This window comes from Anomaloglossus baeobatrachus, unplaced genomic scaffold, assembly GCF_048569485.1.
Source record: "Anomaloglossus baeobatrachus isolate aAnoBae1 unplaced genomic scaffold, aAnoBae1.hap1 Scaffold_597, whole genome shotgun sequence".
NCBI classification, from domain to species: domain Eukaryota; kingdom Metazoa; phylum Chordata; class Amphibia; order Anura; family Aromobatidae; genus Anomaloglossus; species Anomaloglossus baeobatrachus.
In genome coordinates, this window is record NW_027444961.1 from 17,537 (window position 1) to 34,292 (window position 16,756).

Sequence of the window (16,756 nt, forward strand, 5' to 3'; positions counted from 1 at the left end):
GGGATGACAGGAGAAGGGAAGCGGGTGGTGAGAAAGGTACAGAGGGCAGGGTTTGGGGGCTGGGAAGGAAAGGGAAAAGATTAGGGTTTGGGGATGATGAAAGGGCTTTCTACGGGTAAGGATGGCAAAGGGTGGCAGTGACGGAAAGTCAGGCAACCTGTCCTGTCCGTCTTTTTGTATCGTGAATTGGAAAGACTGCAAGGGGGAGGGGAGTTGCTTGCGCCCTAAAGGAGGAGTTATTCAGATTCATTGCAGTGGGCGGCGGCTGCAAAACGCACCATTCTTCTTGTTTTTGCTCTGCAAAGCAGCCTTTTCAAGGGTTGGCTTGGGTGACAAAATGTCTTGTGTAGGCGTGGGTTTGTCTCCCTCTCGCTCTCTCTCCCTAAGATGTGTCCGGCATAGGCCAGAGGGTGCCACTCGAGGCCCAAACCAATTCTGGTTATCGCTTCTCGGCCTTTTGGCTAAGATCAAGTGTAGTATCTGTTCTTATCAGTTTAATATCTGATACGTCCCCTATCTGGGGGACCATATATTAAATGGATTTTTTAGAACAGGGAGATGGAAAAAGAGCTTGCTCTGTCCACTCCACGCATTGACCTGGTATTGCAGTACCTCCAGGAACGGTGCACCCCTTCTTAACCCAGTTTCCAAAAGCAGAACTCGATTCACCTGATTCATATTAGCCCGATTAGCGAATTGAAATGAATTTTTATCTAACACACTTTTTACTTGCTTTATTCATCCAAATAGCAAACTCATCACCACTCAACTTCACCAACTCTGCTATGTCCCGTGCAGTATCTTGTTGTCAGTCTAATCTAGATCATGTGTAATTGAATGGAATAGATCCCTTTTGGACAAAGTGGAGTCAGATGCTGCAGTGACCACAGGTGTGAGAGGATCTACAATTGGCATCTGGTGTTATCTCTCTGCTTCCACTCCAAATAAAGTTACCTGTTGTTACCTGAACGTCAAATACTAAGAATGGGCGGCCTATGAAAGAATTAGTACTTTCATTAAGTATACTAAACCTGGCTAATTGGGAATAGACAAACTGTAAAAAGCCCTCTGAGAAAGCCCCTCTCTAACCCTTTGTTAGTAAGCTTTTCTGTAGCCTGCCTGTTGATGTATTTTCGGTTTGAACAGTGCACAACATGAAGAGACGGAACACTGGCGGCTTGTCACAATGCCCCCCGATGACATCACAATAGCGCTGCTGCCTAGAAAACAAGCTGCGCAGAAGAAGTTGTTCTTTGGGTGGGAGGGTGGGCTAGTGGAAGGAGGGGGCAATCTCTTTTTTTCCCGGGTGGTAGGGGGATGACAGGAGAAGGGAAGCGGGTGGTGAGAAAGGTACAGAGGGCAGGGTTTGGGGGCTGGGAAGGAAAGGGAAAAGATTAGGGTTTGGGGATGATGAAAGGGCTTTCTACGGGTAAGGATGGCAAAGGGTGGCAGTGACGGAAAGTCAGGCAACCTGTCCTGTCCGTCTTTTTGTATCGTGAATTGGAAAGACTGCAAGGGGGAGGGGAGTTGCTTGCGCCCTAAAGGAGGAGTTATTCAGATTCATTGCAGTGGGCGGCGGCTGCAAAACGCACCATTCTTCTTGTTTTTGCTCTGCAAAGCAGCCTTTTCAAGGGTTGGCTTGGGTGACAAAATGTCTTGTGTAGGCGTGGGTTTGTCTCCCTCTCGCTCTCTCTCCCTAAGATGTGTCCGGCATAGGCCAGGGTGCCACTCGAGGCCCAAACCAATTCTGGTTATCGCTTCTCGGCCTTTTGGCTAAGATCAAGTGTAGTATCTGTTCTTATCAGTTTAATATCTGATACGTCCCCTATCTGGGGACCATATATTAAATGGATTTTTTAGAACAGGGAGATGGAAAAGAGCTTGCTCTGTCCACTCCACGCATTGACCTGGTATTGCAGTACCTCCAGGAACGGTGCACCCTTCTTAACCAGTTTCCAAAAGCAGACCTCGATTCACCTGATTCATATTAGCCCGATTAGCGAATTGAAATGAATTTTTATCTAACACACTTTTTACTTGCTTTATTCATCCAAATAGCAAACTCATCACCACTCAACTTCACCAACTCTGCTATGTCCCGTGCAGTATCTTGTTGTCAGTCTAATCTAGATCATGTGTAATTGAATGGAATAGATCCCTTTTGGACAAAGTGGAGTCAGATGCTGCAGTGACCACAGGTGTGAGAGGATCTACAATTGGCATCTGGTGTTATCTCTCTGCTTCCACTCCAAATAAAGTTACCTGTTGTTACCTGAACGTCAAATACTAAGAATGGGCGGCCTATGAAAGAATTAGTACTTTCATTAAGTATACTAAACCGGCTAATTGGGAATAGACAAACTGTAAAAAGCCCTCTGAGAAAGCCCCTCTCCTAACCTTTGTTAGTAAGCTTTTCTGTAGCCTGCCTGTTGATGTATTTTCGGTTTGAACAGTGCACAACATGAAGAGACGGAACACTGGCGGCTTGTCACAATGCCCCCCGATGACATCACAATAGCGCTGCTGCCTAGAAAACAAGCTGCGCAGAAGAAGTTGTTCTTTGGGTGGGAGGGTGGGCTAGTGGAAGGAGGGGGGCAATCTCTTTTTTTCCCGGGTGGTAGGGGGATGACAGGAGAAGGGAAGCGGGTGGTGAGAAAGGTACAGAGGGCAGGGTTTGGGGGCTGGAAGGAAAGGGAAAAGATAGAGTTTGGGGATGATGAAAGGGCTTTCTACGGGTAAGGATGGCAAAGGGTGGCAGTGACGGAAAGTCAGGCAACCTGTCCTGTCCGTCTTTTGTATCGTGAATTGGAAAGACTGCAAGGGGGAGGGGAGTTGCTTGCGCCCTAAAGGAGGAGTTATTCAGATTCATTGTCAAGTGGGCGGCGGCTGCAAAACGCACCATTCTTCTTGTTTTTGCTCTGCAAAGCAGCCTTTTCAAGGGTTGGCTTGGGTGACAAAATGTCTTGTGTAGGCGTGGGTTTGTCTCCCTCTCGCTCTCTCTCCCTAAGATGTGTCCGGCTATAGGCCAGGGTGCCACTCGAGGCCCAAACCAATTCTGGTTATCGCTTCTCGGCCTTTTGGCTAAGATCAAGTGTAGTATCTGTTCTTATCAGTTTAATATCTGATACGTCCCCTATCTGGGGACCATATATTAAATGGATTTTTTAGAACAGGGAGATGGAAAAAGAGCTTGCTCTGTCCACTCCACGCATTGACCTGGTATTGCAGTACCCTCCAGGAACGGTGCACCCCTTCTTAACCCAGTTTCCAAAAGCAGAACTCGATTCACCTGATTCATATTAGCCCGATTAGCGAATTGAAATGAATTTTTATCTAACACACTTTTTACTTGCTTTATTCATCCAAATAGCAAACTCATCACCACTCAACTTCACCAACTCTGCTATGTCCCGTGCAGTATCTTGTTGTCAGTCTAATCTAGATCATGTGTAATTGAATGGAATAGATCCCTTTTGGACAAAGTGGAGTCAGATGCTGCAGTGACCACAGGTGTGAGAGGATCTACAATTGGCATCTGGTGTTATCTCTCTGCTTCCACTCCAAATAAAGTTACCTGTTGTTACCTGAACGTCAAATACTAAGAATGGGCGGCCTATGAAAGAATTAGTACTTTCATTAAGTATACTAAACCCGGCTAATTAGGGAATAGACAAACTGTAAAAAGCCCTCTGAGAAAGCCCCTCTCTAACCTTTGTTAGTAAGCTTTTCTGTAGCCTGCCTGTTGATGTATTTTCGGTTTGAACAGTGCACAACATGAAGAGACGGACACTGGCGGCTTGTCACAATGCCCCCCGATGACATCACAATAGCGCTGCTGCCTAGAAAACAAGCTGCGCAGAAGAAGTTGTTCTTTGGGTGGGAGGGTGGGCTAGTGGAAGGAGGGGGCAATCTCTTTTTTTCCCGGGGTGGTAGGGGGATGACAGGAGAAGGGAAGCGGGTGGTGAGAAAGGTACAGAGGGCAGGGTTTGGGGGCTGGGAAGGAAAGGGAAAAGATTAGGGTTTGGGGATGATGAAAGGGCTTTCTACGGGTAAGGATGGCAAAGGGTGGCAGTGACGGAAAGTCAGGCAACCTGTCCTGTCCGTCTTTTTGTATCGTGAATTGGAAAGACTGCAAGGGGGAGGGGAGTTGCTTGCGCCCTAAAGGAGGAGTTATTCAGATTCATTGCAGTGGGCGGCGGCTGCAAAACGCACCATTCTTCTTGTTTTTGCTCTGCAAAGCAGCCTTTTCAAGGGTTGGCTTGGGTGACAAAATGTCTTGTGTAGGCGTGGGTTTGTCTCCCTCTCGCTCTCTCTCCCTAAGATGTGTCCGGCATAGGCCAGGGTGCCACTCGAGGCCCAAACCAATTCTGGTTATCGCTTCTCGGCCTTTTGGCTAAGATCAAGTGTAGTATCTGTTCTTATCAGTTTAATATCTGATACGTCCCCTATCTGGGGACCATATATTAAATGGATTTTTAGAACAGGGAGATGGAAAAAGAGCTTGCTCTGTCCACTCCACGCATTGACCTGGTATTGCAGTACCTCCAGGAACGGTGCACCCCTTCTTAACCCAGTTTCCAAAAGCAGAACTCGATTCACCTGATTCATATTAGCCCGATTAGCGAATTGAAATGAATTTTTATCTAACACACTTTTTACTTGCTTTATTCATCCAAATAGCAAACTCATCACCACTCAACTTCACCAACTCTGCTATGTCCCGTGCAGTATCTTGTTGTCAGTCTAATCTAGATCATGTGTAATTGAATGGAATAGATCCCTTTTGGACAAAGTGGAGTCAGATGCTGCAGTGACCACAGGTGTGAGAGGATCTACAATTGGCATCTGGTGTTATCTCTCTGCTTCCACTCCAAATAAAGTTACCTGTTGTTACCTGAACGTCAAATACTAAGAATGGGCGGCCTATGAAAGAATTAGTACTTTCATTAAGTATACTAAACCGGCTAATTGGGAATAGACAAACTGTAAAAAGCCCTCTGAGAAAGCCCCTCTCTAACCTTTGTTAGTAAGCTTTTCTGTAGCCTGCCTGTTGATGTATTTTCGGTTTGAACAGTGCACAACATGAAGAGACGGAACACTGGCGGCTTGTCACAATGCCCCCCGATGACATCACAATAGCGCTGCTGCCTAGAAAACAAGCTGCGCAGAAGAAGTTGTTCTTTGGGTGGGAGGGTGGGCTAGTGGAAGGAGGGGGCAATCTCTTTTTTTCCCGGGTGGTAGGGGGATGACAGGAGAAGGGAAGCGGGTGGTGAGAAAGGTACAGAGGGCAGGGTTTGGGGGCTGGGAAGGAAAGGGAAAAGATTAGGGTTTGGGGATGATGAAAGGGCTTTCTACGGGTAAGGATGGCAAAGGGTGGCAGTGACGGAAAGTCAGGCAACCTGTCCTGTCCGTCTTTTTGTATCGTGAATTGGAAAGACTGCAAGGGGGAGGGGAGTTGCTTGCGCCCTAAAGGAGGAGTTATTCAGATTCATTGCAGTGGGCGGCGGCTGCAAAACGCACCATTCTTCTTGTTTTTGCTCTGCAAAGCAGCCTTTTCAAGGGTTGGCTTGGGTGACAAAATGTCTTGTGTAGGCGTGGGTTTGTCTCCCTCTCGCTCTCTCTCCCTAAGATGTGTCCGGCATAGGCCAGGGTGCCACTCGAGGCCCAAACCAATTCTGGTTATCGCTTCTCGGCCTTTTGGCTAAGATCAAGTGTAGTATCTGTTCTTATCAGTTTAATATCTGATACGTCCCCTATCTGGGGACCATATATTAAATGGATTTTTAGAACAGGGAGATGGAAAAAGAGCTTGCTCTGTCCACTCCACGCATTGACCTGGTATTGCAGTACCTCCAGGAACGGTGCACCCCTTCTTAACCCAGTTTCCAAAAGCAGAACTCGATTCACCTGATTCATATTAGCCCGATTAGCGAATTGAAATGAATTTTTATCTAACACACTTTTTACTTGCTTTATTCATCCAAATAGCAAACTCATCACCACTCAACTTCACCAACTCTGCTATGTCCCGTGCAGTATCTTGTTGTCAGTCTAATCTAGATCATGTGTAATTGAATGGAATAGATCCCTTTTGGACAAAGTGGAGTCAGATGCTGCAGTGACCACAGGTGTGAGAGGATCTACAATTGGCATCTGGTGTTATCTCTCTGCTTCCACTCCAAATAAAGTTACCTGTTGTTACCTGAACGTCAAATACTAAGAATGGGCGGCCTATGAAAGAATTAGTACTTTCATTAAGTATACTAAACCGGCTAATTGGGAATAGACAAACTGTAAAAAGCCCTCTGAGAAAGCCCCTCTCTAACCTTTGTTAGTAAGCTTTTCTGTAGCCTGCCTGTTGATGTATTTTCGGTTTGAACAGTGCACAACATGAAGAGACGGAACACTGGCGGCTTGTCACAATGCCCCCCGATGACATCACAATAGCGCTGCTGCCTAGAAAACAAGCTGCGCAGAAGAAGTTGTTCTTTGGGTGGGAGGGTGGGCTAGTGGAAGGAGGGGGCAATCTCTTTTTTTCCCGGGTGGTAGGGGGATGACAGGAGAAGGGAAGCGGGTGGTGAGAAAGGTACAGAGGGCAGGGTTTGGGGGCTGGGAAGGAAAGGGAAAAGATTAGGGTTTGGGGATGATGAAAGGGCTTTCTACGGGTAAGGATGGCAAAGGGTGGCAGTGACGGAAAGTCAGGCAACCTGTCCTGTCCGTCTTTTTGTATCGTGAATTGGAAAGACTGCAAGGGGGAGGGGAGTTGCTTGCGCCCTAAAGGAGGAGTTATTCAGATTCATTGCAGTGGGCGGCGGCTGCAAAACGCACCATTCTTCTTGTTTTTGCTCTGCAAAGCAGCCTTTTCAAGGGTTGGCTTGGGTGACAAAATGTCTTGTGTAGGCGTGGGTTTGTCTCCCTCTCGCTCTCTCTCCCTAAGATGTGTCCGGCATAGGCCAGGGTGCCACTCGAGGCCCAAACCAATTCTGGTTATCGCTTCTCGGCCTTTTGGCTAAGATCAAGTGTAGTATCTGTTCTTATCAGTTTAATATCTGATACGTCCCCTATCTGGGGACCATATATTAAATGGATTTTTAGAACAGGGAGATGGAAAAAGAGCTTGCTCTGTCCACTCCACGCATTGACCTGGTATTGCAGTACCTCCAGGAACGGTGCACCCCTTCTTAACCCAGTTTCCAAAAGCAGAACTCGATTCACCTGATTCATATTAGCCCGATTAGCGAATTGAAATGAATTTTTATCTAACACACTTTTTACTTGCTTTATTCATCCAAATAGCAAACTCATCACCACTCAACTTCACCAACTCTGCTATGTCCCGTGCAGTATCTTGTTGTCAGTCTAATCTAGATCATGTGTAATTGAATGGAATAGATCCCTTTTGGACAAAGTGGAGTCAGATGCTGCAGTGACCACAGGTGTGAGAGGATCTACAATTGGCATCTGGTGTTATCTCTCTGCTTCCACTCCAAATAAAGTTACCTGTTGTTACCTGAACGTCAAATACTAAGAATGGGCGGCCTATGAAAGAATTAGTACTTTCATTAAGTATACTAAACCGGCTAATTGGGAATAGACAAACTGTAAAAAGCCCTCTGAGAAAGCCCCTCTCTAACCTTTGTTAGTAAGCTTTTCTGTAGCCTGCCTGTTGATGTATTTTCGGTTTGAACAGTGCACAACATGAAGAGACGGAACACTGGCGGCTTGTCACAATGCCCCCCGATGACATCACAATAGCGCTGCTGCCTAGAAAACAAGCTGCGCAGAAGAAGTTGTTCTTTGGGTGGGAGGGTGGGCTAGTGGAAGGAGGGGGCAATCTCTTTTTTTCCCGGGTGGTAGGGGGATGACAGGAGAAGGGAAGCGGGTGGTGAGAAAGGTACAGAGGGCAGGGTTTGGGGGCTGGGAAGGAAAGGGAAAAGATTAGGGTTTGGGGATGATGAAAGGGCTTTCTACGGGTAAGGATGGCAAAGGGTGGCAGTGACGGAAAGTCAGGCAACCTGTCCTGTCCGTCTTTTTGTATCGTGAATTGGAAAGACTGCAAGGGGGAGGGGAGTTGCTTGCGCCCTAAAGGAGGAGTTATTCAGATTCATTGCAGTGGGCGGCGGCTGCAAAACGCACCATTCTTCTTGTTTTTGCTCTGCAAAGCAGCCTTTTCAAGGGTTGGCTTGGGTGACAAAATGTCTTGTGTAGGCGTGGGTTTGTCTCCCTCTCGCTCTCTCTCCCTAAGATGTGTCCGGCATAGGCCAGGGTGCCACTCGAGGCCCAAACCAATTCTGGTTATCGCTTCTCGGCCTTTTGGCTAAGATCAAGTGTAGTATCTGTTCTTATCAGTTTAATATCTGATACGTCCCCTATCTGGGGACCATATATTAAATGGATTTTTAGAACAGGGAGATGGAAAAAGAGCTTGCTCTGTCCACTCCACGCATTGACCTGGTATTGCAGTACCTCCAGGAACGGTGCACCCCTTCTTAACCCAGTTTCCAAAAGCAGAACTCGATTCACCTGATTCATATTAGCCCGATTAGCGAATTGAAATGAATTTTTATCTAACACACTTTTTACTTGCTTTATTCATCCAAATAGCAAACTCATCACCACTCAACTTCACCAACTCTGCTATGTCCCGTGCAGTATCTTGTTGTCAGTCTAATCTAGATCATGTGTAATTGAATGGAATAGATCCCTTTTGGACAAAGTGGAGTCAGATGCTGCAGTGACCACAGGTGTGAGAGGATCTACAATTGGCATCTGGTGTTATCTCTCTGCTTCCACTCCAAATAAAGTTACCTGTTGTTACCTGAACGTCAAATACTAAGAATGGGCGGCCTATGAAAGAATTAGTACTTTCATTAAGTATACTAAACCGGCTAATTGGGAATAGACAAACTGTAAAAAGCCCTCTGAGAAAGCCCCTCTCTAACCTTTGTTAGTAAGCTTTTCTGTAGCCTGCCTGTTGATGTATTTTCGGTTTGAACAGTGCACAACATGAAGAGACGGAACACTGGCGGCTTGTCACAATGCCCCCCGATGACATCACAATAGCGCTGCTGCCTAGAAAACAAGCTGCGCAGAAGAAGTTGTTCTTTGGGTGGGAGGGTGGGCTAGTGGAAGGAGGGGGCAATCTCTTTTTTTCCCGGGTGGTAGGGGGATGACAGGAGAAGGGAAGCGGGTGGTGAGAAAGGTACAGAGGGCAGGGTTTGGGGGCTGGGAAGGAAAGGGAAAAGATTAGGGTTTGGGGATGATGAAAGGGCTTTCTACGGATAAGGATGGCAAAGGGTGGCAGTGACGGAAAGTCAGGCAACCTGTCCTGTCCGTCTTTTTGTATCGTGAATTGGAAAGACTGCAAGGGGGAGGGGAGTTGCTTGCGCCCTAAAGGAGGAGTTATTCAGATTCATTGCAGTGGGCGGCGGCTGCAAAACGCACCATTCTTCTTGTTTTTGCTCTGCAAAGCAGCCTTTTCAAGGGTTGGCTTGGGTGACAAAATGTCTTGTGTAGGCGTGGGTTTGTCTCCCTCTCGCTCTCTCTCCCTAAGATGTGTCCGGCATAGGCCAGGGTGCCACTCGAGGCCCAAACCAATTCTGGTTATCGCTTCTCGGCCTTTTGGCTAAGATCAAGTGTAGTATCTGTTCTTATCAGTTTAATATCTGATACGTCCCCTATCTGGGGACCATATATTAAATGGATTTTTAGAACAGGGAGATGGAAAAAGAGCTTGCTCTGTCCACTCCACGCATTGACCTGGTATTGCAGTACCTCCAGGAACGGTGCACCCCTTCTTAACCCAGTTTCCAAAAGCAGAACTCGATTCACCTGATTCATATTAGCCCGATTAGCGAATTGAAATGAATTTTTATCTAACACACTTTTTACTTGCTTTATTCATCCAAATAGCAAACTCATCACCACTCAACTTCACCAACTCTGCTATGTCCCGTGCAGTATCTTGTTGTCAGTCTAATCTAGATCATGTGTAATTGAATGGAATAGATCCCTTTTGGACAAAGTGGAGTCAGATGCTGCAGTGACCACAGGTGTGAGAGGATCTACAATTGGCATCTGGTGTTATCTCTCTGCTTCCACTCCAAATAAAGTTACCTGTTGTTACCTGAACGTCAAATACTAAGAATGGGCGGCCTATGAAAGAATTAGTACTTTCATTAAGTATACTAAACCGGCTAATTGGGAATAGACAAACTGTAAAAAGCCCTCTGAGAAAGCCCCTCTCTAACCTTTGTTAGTAAGCTTTTCTGTAGCCTGCCTGTTGATGTATTTTCGGTTTGAACAGTGCACAACATGAAGAGACGGAACACTGGCGGCTTGTCACAATGCCCCCCGATGACATCACAATAGCGCTGCTGCCTAGAAAACAAGCTGCGCAGAAGAAGTTGTTCTTTGGGTGGGAGGGTGGGCTAGTGGAAGGAGGGGGCAATCTCTTTTTTTCCCGGGTGGTAGGGGGATGACAGGAGAAGGGAAGCGGGTGGTGAGAAAGGTACAGAGGGCAGGGTTTGGGGGCTGGGAAGGAAAGGGAAAAGATTAGGGTTTGGGGATGATGAAAGGGCTTTCTACGGGTAAGGATGGCAAAGGGTGGCAGTGACGGAAAGTCAGGCAACCTGTCCTGTCCGTTTTTTTGTATCGTGAATTGGAAAGACTGCAAGGGGGAGGGGAGTTGCTTGCGCCCTAAAGGAGGAGTTATTCAGATTCATTGCAGTGGGCGGCGGCTGCAAAACGCACCATTCTTCTTGATTTTGCTCTGCAAAGCAGCCTTTTCAAGGGTTGGCTTGGGTGACAAAATGTCTTGTGTAGGCGTGGGTTTGTCTCCCTCTCGCTCTCTCTCCCTAAGATGTGTCCGGCATAGGCCAGGGTGCCACTCGAGGCCCAAACCAATTCTGGTTATCGCTTCTCGGCCTTTTGGCTAAGATCAAGTGTAGTGTTGTTCGAAGAGGTGGTTTAAGCTCCAGGCCACCTTAGTACAATGATACAATGCACACTGGAAGGTTGCGCTTGCTAGTACTCTGGGTGGATAGTATATTCATCAAGAGGAAAACATGGCCCTACCAGGATCGAGGCTATTAGACTGAGTAAGGGTGGGGGGCTATGGTACAACGTGTCCCAGGACTGACGACCCTGGAGTGAGTCTGAGCTTGCTGGCTTGGGACCCCGGCAAGCCTTGGGCTCTGTAGCACACCGTACCTTGCCTTTTCATACTTTTTGAGCATATTACCCTATCCTAGCCTTCTGGCTAGGAAGGGAAATTTTTATAATCCCGGTCGGAGGTCTGGTCAGCTTTGGGCTGAGAAACTAACACCCGGTTGGAGGTCCGGGTCAGCTTCGGCTGAGAAACCAACACCTGGTTGGAGGTCTGGGTCAGCTGCGGCTGAGAAACCAACACCCGGTTGGAGGTCCGGTTAGCCTTGGGCTGAGAAACCAACACCGGTTGACGGTCCGGGCAGTTTCGGCTGCGAAACCAACAACTAGTAGCTCTCTACTCCACTTGGGTAAGATGCCTGGGTGGATGCTGGGAGCAACAACAAGGCTCAACCAGGCTTCGGCTTGGGGGAGCACCGAAGATCCCTGACCCTTGCTGTGGCCTTCTGGCTCGGAGGGACGGGGTTGATTTTTGGGGACCCTCTCCTCACGGTGGGGTCCACACGAATCCTAGCCTTTGCACTGTTTTTGGTGTGACTTCGGTCATGCATTTTTTGTGGTGCTTTGGAAAGCTTCATTAAATCAAAAAATCTGTTCTTATCAGTTTAATATCTGATACGTCCCCTATCTGGGGACCATATATTAAATGGATTTTTAGAACAGGGAGATGGAAAAAGAGCTTGCTCTGTCCACTCCACGCATTGACCTGGTATTGCAGTACCTCCAGGAACGGTGCACCCCTTCTTAACCCAGTTTCCAAAAGCAGAACTCGATTCACCTGATTCATATTAGCCCGATTAGCGAATTGAAATGAATTTTTATCTAACACACTTTTTACTTGCTTTATTCATCCAAATAGCAAACTCATCACCACTCAACTTCACCAACTCTGCTATGTCCCGTGCAGTATCTTGTTGTCAGTCTAATCTAGATCATGTGTAATTGAATGGAATAGATCCCTTTTGGACAAAGTGGAGTCAGATGCTGCAGTGACCACAGGTGTGAGAGGATCTACAATTGGCATCTGGTGTTATCTCTCTGCTTCCACTCCAAATAAAGTTACCTGTTGTTACCTGAACGTCAAATACTAAGAATGGGCGGCCTATGAAAGAATTAGTACTTTCATTAAGTATACTAAACCGGCTAATTGGGAATAGACAAACTGTAAAAAGCCCTCTGAGAAAGCCCCTCTCTAACCTTTGTTAGTAAGCTTTTCTGTAGCCTGCCTGTTGATGTATTTTCGGTTTGAACAGTGCACAACATGAAGAGACGGAACACTGGCGGCTTGTCACAATGCCCCCCGATGACATCACAATAGCGCTGCTGCCTAGAAAACAAGCTGCGCAGAAGAAGTTGTTCTTTGGGTGGGAGGGTGGGCTAGTGGAAGGAGGGGGCAATCTCTTTTTTTCCCGGGTGGTAGGGGGATGACAGGAGAAGGGAAGCGGGTGGTGAGAAAGGTACAGAGGGCAGGGTTTGGGGGCTGGGAAGGAAAGGGAAAAGATTAGGGTTTGGGGATGATGAAAGGGCTTTCTACGGGTAAGGATGGCAAAGGGTGGCAGTGACGGAAAGTCAGGCAACCTGTCCTGTCCGTCTTTTTGTATCGTGAATTGGAAAGACTGCAAGGGGGAGGGGAGTTGCTTGCGCCCTAAAGGAGGAGTTATTCAGATTCATTGCAGTGGGCGGCGGCTGCAAAACGCACCATTCTTCTTGTTTTTGCTCTGCAAAGCAGCCTTTTCAAGGGTTGGCTTGGGTGACAAAATGTCTTGTGTAGGCGTGGGTTTGTCTCCCTCTCGCTCTCTCTCCCTAAGATGTGTCCGGCATAGGCCAGGGTGCCACTCGAGGCCCAAACCAATTCTGGTTATCGCTTCTCGGCCTTTTGGCTAAGATCAAGTGTAGTATCTGTTCTTATCAGTTTAATATCTGATACGTCCCCTATCTGGGGACCATATATTAAATGGATTTTTAGAACAGGGACATGGAAAAAGAGCTTGCTCTGTCCACTCCACGCATTGACCTGGTATTGCAGTACCTCCAGGAACGGTGCACCCCTTCTTAACCCAGTTTCCAAAAGCAGAACTCGATTCACCTGATTCATATTAGCCCGATTAGCGAATTGAAATGAATTTTTATCTAACACACTTTTTACTTGCTTTATTCATCCAAATAGCAAACTCATCACCACTCAACTTCACCAACTCTGCTATGTCCCGTGCAGTATCTTGTTGTCAGTCTAATCTAGATCATGTGTAATTGAATGGAATAGATCCCTTTTGGACAAAGTGGAGTCAGATGCTGCAGTGACCACAGGTGTGAGAGGATCTACAATTGGCATCTGGTGTTATCTCTCTGCTTCCACTCCAAATAAAGTTACCTGTTGTTACCTGAACGTCAAATACTAAGAATGGGCGGCCTATGAAAGAATTAGTACTTTCATTAAGTATACTAAACCGGCTAATTGGGAATAGACAAACTGTAAAAAGCCCTCTGAGAAAGCCCCTCTCTAACCTTTGTTAGTAAGCTTTTCTGTAGCCTGCCTGTTGATGTATTTTCGGTTTGAACAGTGCCCAACATGAAGAGACGGAACACTGGCGGCTTGTCACAATGCCCCCCGATGACATCACAATAGCGCTGCTGCCTAGAAAACAAGCTGCGCAGAAGAAGTTGTTCTTTGGGTGGGAGGGTGGGCTAGTGGAAGGAGGGGGCAATCTCTTTTTTTCCCGGGTGGTAGGGGGATGACAGGAGAAGGGAAGCGGGTGGTGAGAAAGGTACAGAGGGCAGGGTTTGGGGGCTGGGAAGGAAAGGGAAAAGATTAGGGTTTGGGGATGATGAAAGGGCTTTCTACGGGTAAGGATGGCAAAGGGTGGCAGTGACGGAAAGTCAGGCAACCTGTCCTGTCCGTCTTTTTGTATCGTGAATTGGAAAGACTGCAAGGGGGAGGGGAGTTGCTTGCGCCCTAAAGGAGGAGTTATTCAGATTCATTGCAGTGGGCGGCGGCTGCAAAACGCACCATTCTTCTTGTTTTTGCTCTGCAAAGCAGCCTTTTCAAGGGTTGGCTTGGGTGACAAAATGTCTTGTGTAGGCGTGGGTTTGTCTCCCTCTCGCTCTCTCTCCCTAAGATGTGTCCGGCATAGGCCAGGGTGCCACTCGAGGCCCAAACCAATTCTGGTTATCGCTTCTCGGCCTTTTGGCTAAGATCAAGTGTAGTATCTGTTCTTATCAGTTTAATATCTGATACGTCCCCTATCTGGGGACCATATATTAAATGGATTTTTAGAACAGGGAGATGGAAAAAGAGCTTGCTCTGTCCACTCCACGCATTGACCTGGTATTGCAGTACCTCCAGGAACGGTGCACCCCTTCTTAACCCAGTTTCCAAAAGCAGAACTCGATTCACCTGATTCATATTAGCCCGATTAGCGAATTGAAATGAATTTTTATCTAACACACTTTTTACTTGCTTTATTCATCCAAATAGCAAACTCATCACCACTCAACTTCACCAACTCTGCTATGTCCCGTGCAGTATCTTGTTGTCAGTCTAATCTAGATCATGTGTAATTGAATGGAATAGATCCCTTTTGGACAAAGTGGAGTCAGATGCTGCAGTGACCACAGGTGTGAGAGGATCTACAATTGGCATCTGGTGTTATCTCTCTGCTTCCACTCCAAATAAAGTTACCTGTTGTTACCTGAACGTCAAATCCTAAGAATGGGCGGCCTATGAAAGAATTAGTACTTTCATTAAGTATACTAAACCGGCTAATTGGGAATAGACAAACTGTAAAAAGCCCTCTGAGAAAGCCCCTCTCTAACCTTTGTTAGTAAGCTTTTCTGTAGCCTGCCTGTTGATGTATTTTCGGTTTGAACAGTGCACAACATGAAGAGACGGAACACTGGCGGCTTGTCACAATGCCCCCCGATGACATCACAATAGCGCTGCTGCCTAGAAAACAAGCTGCGCAGAAGAAGTTGTTCTTTGGGTGGGAGGGTGGGCTAGTGGAAGGAGGGGGCAATCTCTTTTTTTCCCGGGTGGTAGGGGGATGACAGGAGAAGGGAAGCGGGTGGTGAGAAAGGTACAGAGGGCAGGGTTTGGGGGCTGGGAAGGAAAGGGAAAAGATTAGGGTTTGGGGATGATGAAAGGGCTTTCTACGGGTAAGGATGGCAAAGGGTGGCAGTGACGGAAAGTCAGGCAACCTGTCCTGTCCGTCTTTTTGTATCGTGAATTGGAAAGACTGCAAGGGGGAGGGGAGTTGCTTGCGCCCTAAAGGAGGAGTTATTCAGATTCATTGCAGTGGGCGGCGGCTGCAAAACGCACCATTCTTCTTGTTTTTGCTCTGCAAAGCAGCCTTTTCAAGGGTTGGCTTGGGTGACAAAATGTCTTGTGTAGGCGTGGGTTTGTCTCCCTCTCGCTCTCTCTCCCTAAGATGTGTCCGGCATAGGCCAGGGTGCCACTCGAGGCCCAAACCAATTCTGGTTATCGCTTCTCGGCCTTTTGGCTAAGATCAAGTGTAGTATCGTTCGAAAAGGTGGTTTAAGGCTCCGGCCACCTTAGTACAATGATGCAATGCACACTGGAAGGTTGCGCTTGTTAGTACTTTGGGAGGATAGTATATCCATCTAGAGGAAACCATGGCCCTACCAGGATCGAGGCTATTAGACTGAGTAAGTGTGGGGGTTATGGTGCAATGTGCCCCAGGAATGGACACCCTGGAGGGAGTCTGAACTTACTAGGTTGGGACCCTGGTAGGCCTCAGACTCTGTCGCACGCCGTGCCTTGCCTATTCATACTTTCCAAGCATATTGCCCTATCCCGGCCTTCTGGCTAAGAAGGGAAATTTTTATAATCCCGGTCGGAGGTCCGGTCAGCTTTGGGCTGAGAAACCAACACCCGGTTGGAGGTCCGGGTCAGCTTTGGCTGAGAAACCAACACCCGGTTGGAGGTCCGGTTAGCCTTGGGCTGAGAAACCAACACCCGGTTGGAGGTCCGGTCAGCCTTGGGCTGAGAAACCAACACCCGGTTGGAGGTCCGGTCAGCCTTGGGCTGAGAAACCAACACCGGTTGACGGTCCGGGCAGTCTCGGCTGCGAAACCAACGACTAGTAGCTCCCTACTCCACTTGGGTAAGATGCCTCGGTGGACGCTGGGAGCAACAACAAGGCTCAACCAGGCTTCGGCTTGGGGGAGCACCGAAGATCCCTGACCCTCGCTGTGGCCTTCTGGCTCGGAGGGACGGGGTTGATTTTTGGGGATCCTCTTCTCACGGAGGGGTCCACACGAATCCTAGCCTTTGCACTGTTTTTGGTGTGACTTTGGTCATGCATTTTTGCGGTGCTTTGGAAAGCTTCATTAAATCAAATCTGTTCTTATCAGTTTAATATCTGATACGTCCCCTATCTGGGGACCATATATTAAATGGATTTTTAGAACAGGGAGATGGAAAAAGAGCTTGCTCTGTCCACTCCACGCATTGACCTGGTATTGCAGTACCTCCAGGAACGGTGCACCCCTTCTTAACCCAGTTTCCAAAAGCAGAACTCGATTCACCTGATTCATATTAGCCCGATTAGCGAATTGAAATGAATTTTTATCT

The 16,756-nt window shown here is 47.5% G+C and overlaps 12 non-coding genes and 1 pseudogene across 12 annotated transcripts; all 13 read left to right on the top strand.

Annotated features, from left to right (window-relative positions):
* The first annotated feature begins 441 nt into the window (after positions 1-441).
* LOC142285225 (U2 spliceosomal RNA) lies at positions 442-634 on the top strand. Its single transcript, XR_012746653.1, has one exon. It is a non-coding gene; the product is annotated as a U2 spliceosomal RNA (small nuclear RNA).
* Positions 635-1,753: 1,119 nt separating this feature from the next.
* On the top strand, positions 1,754-1,944 carry LOC142285224 (U2 spliceosomal RNA). The gene has a single exon (XR_012746652.1). It is a non-coding gene; the product is annotated as a U2 spliceosomal RNA (small nuclear RNA).
* Positions 1,945-3,061: 1,117 nt separating this feature from the next.
* On the top strand, positions 3,062-3,254 carry LOC142285223 (U2 spliceosomal RNA). Its single transcript, XR_012746651.1, has one exon. It is a non-coding gene; the product is annotated as a U2 spliceosomal RNA (small nuclear RNA).
* Positions 3,255-4,373: 1,119 nt separating this feature from the next.
* Positions 4,374-4,564, top strand: LOC142285254 (U2 spliceosomal RNA). Its single transcript, XR_012746671.1, has one exon. It is a non-coding gene; the product is annotated as a U2 spliceosomal RNA (small nuclear RNA).
* A 1,117-nt stretch (positions 4,565-5,681) lies between these two features.
* On the top strand, positions 5,682-5,872 carry LOC142285255 (U2 spliceosomal RNA). Its single transcript, XR_012746672.1, has one exon. It is a non-coding gene; the product is annotated as a U2 spliceosomal RNA (small nuclear RNA).
* Positions 5,873-6,989: 1,117 nt separating this feature from the next.
* Positions 6,990-7,180, top strand: LOC142285257 (U2 spliceosomal RNA). Its single transcript, XR_012746674.1, has one exon. It is a non-coding gene; the product is annotated as a U2 spliceosomal RNA (small nuclear RNA).
* A 1,117-nt stretch (positions 7,181-8,297) lies between these two features.
* On the top strand, positions 8,298-8,488 carry LOC142285258 (U2 spliceosomal RNA). Its single transcript, XR_012746675.1, has one exon. It is a non-coding gene; the product is annotated as a U2 spliceosomal RNA (small nuclear RNA).
* A 1,117-nt stretch (positions 8,489-9,605) lies between these two features.
* LOC142285260 (U2 spliceosomal RNA) lies at positions 9,606-9,796 on the top strand. Its single transcript, XR_012746676.1, has one exon. It is a non-coding gene; the product is annotated as a U2 spliceosomal RNA (small nuclear RNA).
* Positions 9,797-11,715: 1,919 nt separating this feature from the next.
* On the top strand, positions 11,716-11,909 carry LOC142285231 (U2 spliceosomal RNA). The gene has a single exon (XR_012746657.1). It is a non-coding gene; the product is annotated as a U2 spliceosomal RNA (small nuclear RNA).
* Positions 11,910-13,026: 1,117 nt separating this feature from the next.
* LOC142285219 (U2 spliceosomal RNA) lies at positions 13,027-13,217 on the top strand. Its single transcript, XR_012746647.1, has one exon. It is a non-coding gene; the product is annotated as a U2 spliceosomal RNA (small nuclear RNA).
* A 1,117-nt stretch (positions 13,218-14,334) lies between these two features.
* On the top strand, positions 14,335-14,525 carry LOC142285261 (U2 spliceosomal RNA). Its single transcript, XR_012746677.1, has one exon. It is a non-coding gene; the product is annotated as a U2 spliceosomal RNA (small nuclear RNA).
* Positions 14,526-15,642: 1,117 nt separating this feature from the next.
* Positions 15,643-15,784, top strand: LOC142285249 (U2 spliceosomal RNA; annotated as a pseudogene).
* Positions 15,785-16,481: 697 nt separating this feature from the next.
* Positions 16,482-16,675, top strand: LOC142285239 (U2 spliceosomal RNA). The gene has a single exon (XR_012746664.1). It is a non-coding gene; the product is annotated as a U2 spliceosomal RNA (small nuclear RNA).
* The last annotated feature ends 81 nt before the right edge of the window (positions 16,676-16,756 follow it).